Source organism: Octodon degus, unplaced genomic scaffold (assembly GCF_000260255.1).
Source record: "Octodon degus isolate 3935 unplaced genomic scaffold, OctDeg1.0 scaffold00092, whole genome shotgun sequence".
In the NCBI taxonomy this organism is placed as follows: Eukaryota; Metazoa; Chordata; class Mammalia; order Rodentia; family Octodontidae; genus Octodon; species Octodon degus.
The window spans coordinates 2789666-2798707 of record NW_004524668.1 but is presented as its reverse complement, the minus strand read 5'-3'; the positions used below and the strand labels follow the sequence as shown (position 1 = coordinate 2798707).

At 54.4% G+C, this 9042-nt stretch overlaps 1 protein-coding gene across 2 annotated transcripts in view; it reads right to left on the bottom strand.

Moving 5' to 3' along the window:
* Htr1d (5-hydroxytryptamine receptor 1D) overlaps positions 1 to 8339 on the bottom strand; it is a 24391-nt gene extending 16052 nt beyond the window's left edge. Inside the window, exon 1 of one of the 2 annotated variants that reach the window (XM_023722537.1) lies at positions 8256 to 8339. The gene's annotated coding sequence lies outside the window, so the exon portion shown is untranslated. Of the gene's footprint in view, positions 1 to 6344; positions 6528 to 8255 lie in introns of those variants that run through there. The other variant, XM_023722536.1, reaches the window with a different exon arrangement.
* Positions 8340 to 9042: the final 703 nt, after the last annotated feature.

The following is a 9042-nucleotide window of genomic DNA, read 5'->3' as shown; positions in this document are numbered from 1 at the left end:
TGGGCCACCACGTCTGGTTTTGGGGCACACAGCACGCTTGGGGTTCTGGGGCCAAGACGGTATGTGGTGCCAGGGATCAAATTCGGGTCTTTGCGCTTGCCAGGCAGGAGCTTACACTGCTGAGCTATCTCTCTAGCCTCTCAATTGCATTTTATACATTTTATATTTTACACAGAACATGCCAGATATATATCTTTTTAAATTTTACTAGATTTATATATGTATTTTGCCTTGCATTTATGTGTGCACACATGATGCTAGGGTGAGATATAGAACCTCATGCATGACAAGGGATCTCTGCCCTGGTCCCTTCCCTAGCTGTGCCTCACATTCTATCGGCAGTGCTGCCTTAGAACCAATGGTTCTCAGCAGTGACCCTAGGGGCCACTTCGGGACTCCATCTTCCAGGAACTCTATTTCCTTGGAGGGGAGGGGGATGCCATAAGGAGCCGTACGGGTGGGAGGGTAGGCAGGGCTGGAGTAGTAGTCGCAACAAAGTCATGGGTAACATTTATTGAGAGCTTACAGCCAGGCACTGTCCTGCACTTGGCCTATGTTAACTCATGAAGTCGAGCCACAATCCTCTGATGTTGGTCCTGTTATTGTTTTTCCCATTTCCCAGGGGAGGACACTGAGGCGCAGAGCTAGGGCCCAGGGGATTCAGGACTGGCATCTGGGCATGGCCACCTCCAGCTTGCACCACTTATAAAAGTGCTGGGGGAAGTCAGTTCCATTCCTTCCTTTCCTCCACAAATACTTATTCTGCACGTGTATGCGCATACCCAGGAAACCTGTCCTGGCACCTGCTGGGGCCCCATCACTTACGCCTCTCCACCAGGCCTGCTGCTGGGTAGGCACTTGAGAGGCCAAAGGAGAGGCTGGAAGTGGTGACCACATCATGTCTTGCACTTGGCTGTGCACTGCATGGGGTTCTTAGGAAAACGCGGATTCTCAGAGCATCCGAGTGCAAAGTGCTCTGAGGAGTCATCTAGCCCAACCCCTTCCAGGTTCTGACAAGGACACAGGCTCAGAGAGGGTCAGGCCTTTCTCGGAGCCACACAGTGAGTTACAGGCAAAGGCCAGGGCTCCTCCCACCCCCTTGCTCTTTGCAACTCCCGCTGCAGCGGGACCTCAAGATGCAAGATTGGAGAGTCCAGAGGCTCTTTCGTGCCTGGTCATGCTACAGGCTTTTGGCATTTTCAAGTCTCCCCACTCTCTTTGGTCTGAGTTTCCAGAGCATGGGAGAACCATGGGAGCCCACTAGCAGGCGGACCATGCTCTGTCTGCTAAAAGCCTGCAGAACTGCATCCCCTGGCCCCAGAGCTCAGCCTGGCTCCTCTCTCCACCCCCAGATGTTGCACATCTTGATCCCCAGAGTGCACTTGAACTGATGGAGTGAAACCATCAAGCATCGTCAGGACAGAAGAGAATCTGCCTTCTCCAGCCTGGATAAACAAGGCACTAACAATAGGAATTCATTTCCTAGAAGCCAGCCACTGAATTTGTTAGTGTTTACAGGATCCAACCCACTGTTCACCATCTGCTTTCCCTGCTGGGAGGCTCAAAACAGCAGTGATTAGAAGTGGGTACAAGTTTTGGAGTTAGAGAGACAACTTGCTTCCCAGCTTCCCAGAGCTGTCTTAGCTCTGTGACCATGGGTAACCACCGCAACGTCTCTGAGCCTGCTTCCTCACCCCTTCAGTAACTGCCAGCCCATAAAGCCTACCATGTGTTGGCATAAGCAATGTCTTAGGGAGACTGAGAGTTGACCTGGAGAAGCACTCCTGGTCACTAGGGCCACCGATGTGATGAGGGTGACAGTGAAGTGTGCAGGGGGCCAAGAGCAAGTGGGACCTGTAAGCTGTGGCAACCCTGATGTCCCTTTCTGGGAGTGGTTTCACAGCTGAGCACAAAAGGACAGATAGAATCAGCAAGCGAGGAGAGGCTGGGGTCAGTGAGTCCCAGAGTGGAGAAGCCTCGCCTAGAGTCCACCCTTGTCATTTCCTGTTGCACACCGACCTAGAGACCACACGCTCTGGCTCTTTCCTCTCTCCTGCCTCCACCTGCCTCTTGCCAGAGACCTGTGCTTGCAAAAGCCCTGTGGCCTCTGACAAGGTTCTGACAAGGACACAGGCTCAGAGAGGGTCAGGCCTTCCTCGGAGCCACACAGTGAGTTACAGGCAAAGGCCAGGGCTCCTCCCACCCCCTTGCTCCTTGCAACTCCCGCTGCAGCAGGACCTCAAGATGTAAGATTGCATCTCACTTCTCGGACAGCATAGGTTATCCCCTTTGTGTGGCATATATCTAGGTGCCCCCCCAAAGCCTCATGTGCTCACAGATGGTGTTTTGAGCAGGTGACTGGATCATGGAGTGCAATACTCACTAGTGGATTAGTCCCCAGATGGGTTGATTGCTGAATGTGATGCTGGGAGGGGAAGCTTGGTTGGAGGGATGGGTCTTGGGGGCGTGGCCTGGAAGGGCCCCTCTCTTTGATCACTCTGCTTCCCCCCACCATGCCATGAGCTCTTGCTCCTTGCCATGTCCCTCTGTCATGCTGCCCTGCCTTGGCACCAGCCCGCTATGGATTGAAACCTTGACAAATAGAACACAGGCTCAGAGAGGGTCAGAGCTTCCTCAGAGCCACACAGTGAGTTACAGGCAATGCTCCTTTCCTCCTTGAATTTGTATGTGTTGAGTATTGTGCTGCAGCAAGGCAACAGTAACTAAGACACCCTCTAGGCAGGACGCCTGTCTTTCCAACCCTTCTACCTTTTCCAGAGAGTCCCTGGCCACTCCTCCCTCTCTCCCATCACACTCTAATGTGGGCATCACTGGACTCCTCTGGACCAGCCTCGGGGCTAGCCTGTCTCTCCGACAGACGTGATTTGCAGAAAAGCCCAGTGCCCCCTCCCATCTACGCACCCACCTCCTCTTTACCCTCAGGACTGAGTTCAACAGCCTCTTCTGAAGCTGGTCTTGCTCTCTCCAAGCCAGAACGGCCAGCTTCTCTTCTCCATGCCAACCTAGTATCACTCATTTATGACCCACACATACATCTCCCTCATCCACCATGCAGTGTCTAGGAGCCTTCCTCCCCACCACAGGACAGTATGTCTCTGGTGTGAGAATCCAGTTTTGTTCAAAGGTGACTATTTTGGGTTCCATATTGAACAGATGCTTAATAAAGATTTACTCAAAGAATGAAAGAAGTGACAACCTGACCTTTGACCCTCCCTCTCAGTACCCTCCTGGAGACCCCTCCAGAAATCTCAAGTTCAGTCATGCCGCCATCTTTTCCCACCCACATCTGCTCCCTCAGTCCCTTTCTTTCTTTTTTCTTTTAGTCTCTTTCTTGGTAGCCATTATCCTGCTCTTTTTCACCCAGCCTTGAAATATTTGATCGATATCTCTTTATTTATTTTCTGCAGTGCTGGGGATGGAGCCCAGACCTCACAGAAGCAAGGCAAATGATCTGCTCCTGAGCCACATCCCGGCCCATTCCCAGAACTTGGAATTTTCTCTCCAATAACTAGTTACTTCATTAGAAGAATGAGGAAGTGGAGGCTCACACAAGCCAAAGGCAGGGCCTTTGTCTCCACAGCCCAGACTTCTCCCTCCCTTACAGTATCTGGGGCATTTATGTCTTAGTTCACGCTGTTTCATCTGCCTGGAAGAACAATTTTTTCCATTTTCCTGCACATACAGAAGCCCTTTCCTCCAGGAAGCCTTTCTTGGCCCCCTGGAGCACAATCTCTCTTCCTTATTCCCTATCCTATGTACAGAAGCTCCTTGAAGATTTACTGACTCCTTGCTCACTCCCATGCCCTGAGCGTTTTCAGTCAATCTAAAATAATTCTTCTCGGGCTGGGGATATAGCTCAGTGCCCTAAGTGTGCTTCTCTGGCAAATGCAAGGTCCTGAGTTCAATCCCCAGTACCACCCCCACATTTTTAAAAAAGTAATTCTTCTTTTAGGGCTCAAATGGGTCCTGGAGAAATAACAGCATTTGGGATGGGCATGTAGCTGAGTGGGAGAGTGTTTGCTTTTCACCCGTGAGATCCTGGCTCTGTTCCCCAAGACTGCAAAAGTTGATAATAAAATAAACAACAGCTTGCCTTCTCCCCTATTTATAATCCACCAATGGCTCTCACCTTATTCAGAATAAAGTCCCAAGCCCTCACTATGGCTTCCAAGGCCCCATGGGCTATTTGCCCACCCCTGCCACCTCTTCTGCCAGCTACCCCCTTAAACAACGGACCCTGAGCAACCAATGTAAAGCCGCTCTCATCACTTAGCATGTCACCCTGATTTGTGCTCATTTGAGCTCTTAGCCTCTTCTGGCATTTTCTACTTGGATGTTTACTGCCTGTCTCTCTACCCGTCCACCCCCCATCCCCTGATAACACATAGCTTCTGTCTAGCTCCTCACTCTATCCCCAGGGGCTGAACAGTGCCAGGGTGACAATAAATGGATGGGTCGCCCGGCCAAGGAGTGATCTGAGCTAGAGACATAAATTGAAGTCATGCGATAAAGGTGGTGACTAAAACCAGGGGAGGGCTATGATCACCCAGGGAGAGGGTCTACCACAAGGAGCGAGGCGGGCAGACAGCAGGGCACAGGAAGGAGGCTGCATCTGCAAAATCAACAGAGAAGGTGAAGGAAAAACATGAAGTGTGAAGTCACAGAGCCAAGAGGAGAGCTTCCAGAAGCAAGGCATGGTGGATAGTGGGGGCTGCTGAGAGGGAACGTTTAAGTCGACTTCCTGCTGACCTAGGGCAGACCCTTGTACTCCTGGGCCTCAGGTGGGAACCATCTGGCCACGAGAGGGACCTCTTGGGTCTGGAAACCACAAGCTCTAAAAATCTGATATTTCTGTTCATTCTCGCATCACCATGTTGAAAAGAATGCTCACCCATCTATGGCCCAGGAGAGAAGGGACGAGGGAGTGGCCCTGCCTTCTTATTTATCCACTAGGCATCCGCCCACTCTCAGGCAGCCCCTCTGTATTTCTGGTCCTGTCCCAGCTGGGGACCAGTAGAGGCCCCAGGTCCTGCCATTCCTGTCCAGCTGGCCTCACCCCCACCCTCCAACGGCCCCCTCCAGCTCCTGGCTTCCTGGAGGCTTCCATGGTAAAGCCTACCTACTTCGGCTTGCAGGATCAGAGGCTGAAGAAGACCCGGCTACTTAAGAGGCCTCACTTGCTGCTGTGATAGAATCCCTCAATATCCTTGTGAGGAGGGCTGAGACCCCGCCTGAGTGGTCCAAAGGAAAGCACAGACCCACAGCGTCTGCCCCACTGGAAAACCCTGGAAGGTGATTCCAAGGATCTTGTTCCTGGTAATCAGAGCAGTGATAGCCACCAAGACTTAGCTCTCCTTTGGGGCCAGGTTATGCTGAGCAGCAATCCCACATGAGGTACACAACAAAGTTGCTCTCCTTTCACATAGGAGAAAGCCAAGGCTCAGAGGGCTTGAGGTCTTGCCAGAAATCACATAGGCTGTTGAGTAGCCATGGCCAGTTGGCTAAGGCAGCCAGAGTGACCAAGAGCCTCCAGCCCCCAATAATCCTGAACTTCTCAGACCTAGTGAGGCAGAGGATTTTAGTCTTACAGTCTCCTACAAGCACTGTGACCTTGGGCAAGATTTATTTTCCACTCTCCCCATGTGCAATAAAGCAGATGTCTTAATGTCCTTCCAGTTCCGACATTATGTGATTATCTAGGAATTGAACAGAACTTTACAATATTTTTAAAGGCATCCATCGGGCATCTCTTTGGCTCCCATGGATCCGAAGGCAGAAGTAGCCCCTCCATTTGGTGGATGTGCACATCGAGGTTCAGTGAGATGCGGTGACCTGCCCAAGGTCACAAGCAAGGCATGGGAGGTGGGGCTCCATGACCAACTCCTGCAGGTCTGCTTTGGAAAGGGCGCCCCTGCGGCAGCGCCAAACCCAGACCTGGCCGGCAGGGGGCAGCGCCCGGTTTCCTCGGCCGCACAGGGGCCACCTGGGGGCGTCGCAGCCCTGGCCAGAGGCAAACCTCCCGCCCCGCCACGTTTTGCTGGGGAGCTGGACACCCGGATCGCGTGCCCAGGACCTGCAGCAGCCCCCAGGGGATGTGTCGGTTCAGTCCTCGGTCTCAGGGCTCCCCTCGGGCTGGGCTAGTCTCCTGGGACCCTCTGCCCCGCGCCCCTCCTGTCCCAAGGCGCAGAGAAGCGGGATTCCCGGGTCACCAAGGCCGGTGAGCGGCACCCCCGCCCCACTTCTCCAGGTAGTCCTGGCCGGCCCCACCGAGTGAGGTCGCGACGCGCCCCCTCCCTGGGCGGCACGCGGCTCCGAGCGCTTACCCGCTCTCCGCCGGCCCTCAGGTGTGCACAGACGCCCGGGTGCAACCCGGATCCGGCTTTCTGGCCTCCGATCCCGCCGCCCGGGCTCCACCGTGACCCCCGCGAGTTCCGAGCTCCGCTGCCCCGGGGACTCTGCTGGGCAGCGCTTCCCGGTCCCAGCTCCCAGCGTTCCACCGCCCTGCAGCTCGGGCTTCGCTGCTGCCCGCGCCCGCCGCCCGCTAGCGCTCGGCGCTCCCCTCCTCAGCTCCTCCCCTCCGGGCTCGCTCCCCACTCGGCCCCCCCGCCCTCCAGGAAGGAGCTCGGCCCCCTCCAGCCTGGTGCGGCTGGCCTGGGAGCTCCAGAGCCGGTCCCAACCCCAGGGAGACAGATGGAGGAGGTCCCCACCTGTAGGAGGGCGGTGAGCTGGATCTAGGCAGGGGTGTGCCAGGAGCTGGGCGGTGCTCGGAGACCGCATCCGTCCACTTCCCTTGTGTTCACCGCAAACTGGTGTTAGCACGATATTTATGGACATAGCCTGGGTCGGCGTGCCCTAGGCCTTAGGGATAAAGCAGTGAACAAAACGGACGTGGACCCCGGAGCCTATAGTATATGGGAGCAAATGCAATATACTTGCTAAGTAAACAGTGTACAGAGGTACATAGGTGGTAGAGAAGGAAATGGGGGGGGGGAGAGTAAGGTTGGGGCTCTGAAGGTGGCCAGGGGAGGGTACACTGAGGAAGCGCTCAGCAGGGAGATGAGGGAGTGACACCCGCCATCCAGAGGTGAGCAGTGTCCCACCAGCTCCTGAGGGTGACCTCCACGTGGGGTCAGAGGATTCTTAAACCCAGCCTCACAACTGAGGTTCCAGCAGGGATTGGGGCTACTGAGATGAATCCACCTGGCTTCAGAGAGCCAGCTGAGAGCGAGGACTTGGGCTCAAAGACAGGAACCGCAAGAAACTTCCCGCGAAGAGGAATGAATGCTGGACAGGTCTTGTGTCCAGGTCCAGGTGGGCTCTGACTGAGCTCGCCTTCTGTGCCCTTGGCAGGGTTTGTGTAGCGAGGCTCTGTGTATTTTGAAGCCTTGATATTAGGAGCATCTACCATCAGACTGTTTCTTCTGCTCGAGTGCCCTGGTGTACCTTGTCATGTTCTGTCTTGAGGGCTTCTTAGCTGGGGGGAGGGAGAGGCCCGAAATGCACCCTGGCACCTCTGACATCTGGCTCTCCAAAAACTCAGCAGCTCACCCACACTCTTTTCACTGTCATTCTGTGTCCTTCTGTCTACACAAAATTCCCCACCTACCTGGCCTTCCCCTCCTTCCTCTGCATCTCCCCCCACCCGGGTTTATCATTTGATGATTGGCCCAGAGCCTCCAGTGCTCTCAGTCTCTCCGTTTTTTGGAAGTCTGTGATCAATGATCATTAATAATGCAAAAGTTCTTTTTGTCTTAGTGCAAATCTCAGGCAAATAAATCCCTGGCAAATAGTCAGGAGCTATGGGCAACCACACCTTGCCTTCTCTACTCTACTCAGGCCTGGGCTCTTTTCCCACATAGGAAATAAAAAGATTGACCCACAGCAAATGCAGGCAGGTCTCAAAATAGGCACTGCTGCTGATGCCCTGGATGAACGGCTACGGAGGGGCGAAGGGCTTGGTTATTCAGCCCCACCCCTGCGGCTGCTACCAGGGTTCTAGCCTGATATTTTTCTGTTGAAAAGTCCACGTGGCAGGGTAGAGACCGACACATCCTGAGTATGTGTCCTTTAGGGAAAGATTCTGACGCCCCAGAAGCAGCCCCGGCCAGGGATGAGCGAGGGAGGGGCGCAGCTCACATCAGCTCATGCTGTGTACGGATGAAAGGAACCAAAATGGTAAAGGACACGCAAGTGGAGGTTGATGGGAAATGTCACTTTGGCAGCTGAGCCCCTACCTGGGCCCCTGAAGGTGTGGAGCGCGGTCCGCGGTCTCTATGAACGGTCCCTGTCCCCGGACACTCACAGTCCACAGGAGGAAGCCACGCATGGTTCAGCACAGCACAGGTGGGGAGGAGGGGAGGAGACACGCCTCAGCGGGGGGGTGGACACTGAGAAGGGCCAGCCCAGTGCTGAGCCCGGAAGGGAAGGGTAGGTGGGAAGCAGCTGAGAAAGCAGGAGAAGGGCAGAAGTGCGGGGCTAAAGAGAGATTCAGAAAGGGACCCTGAAGCTCTTTAGGTCAGCTGGAGGGCAAGAAGGGCCAGTTTATGAAGAGCCTTGAGGGCCAGATTAAAAAGTGCTCCCTTTGCCTTTAGCGCCCCCTGGAGCCAGGCAAGAGCTTAAGCTCGGAAATGAATAGCATGAACCGAGAGCGCAGACTGGCAGCTCCTGGTGTCCTGAAGTCTGATAGCCACGGGGGCATCACCCGCAAGACTGCTGAAGACCCCATCATTGCCACCACTATAAAGACGCCAAGAACTTGGAGCAATTCCTGATCAGCTTTCTGCCCCTGTGGACAAACTGCGTGGCTAACGGAAGCGGACTCCTAGCCACGCAGCTTTCCCTGCAGAAAGAGCTTGGCATCTCCAGCTCCTCCCAGCTGCCCCCTGAGAGGTCCCAAATGTCCCTTTCCTGGCATTCCAGGATCTTTCCAATGCAAGCCCACCCAGTATTCTTCACAGCCAGACCTGGCTTACGTTTTTCTTCCATCTAGAAAGCTGGGACCTAATCCTCTTGTCATACTCC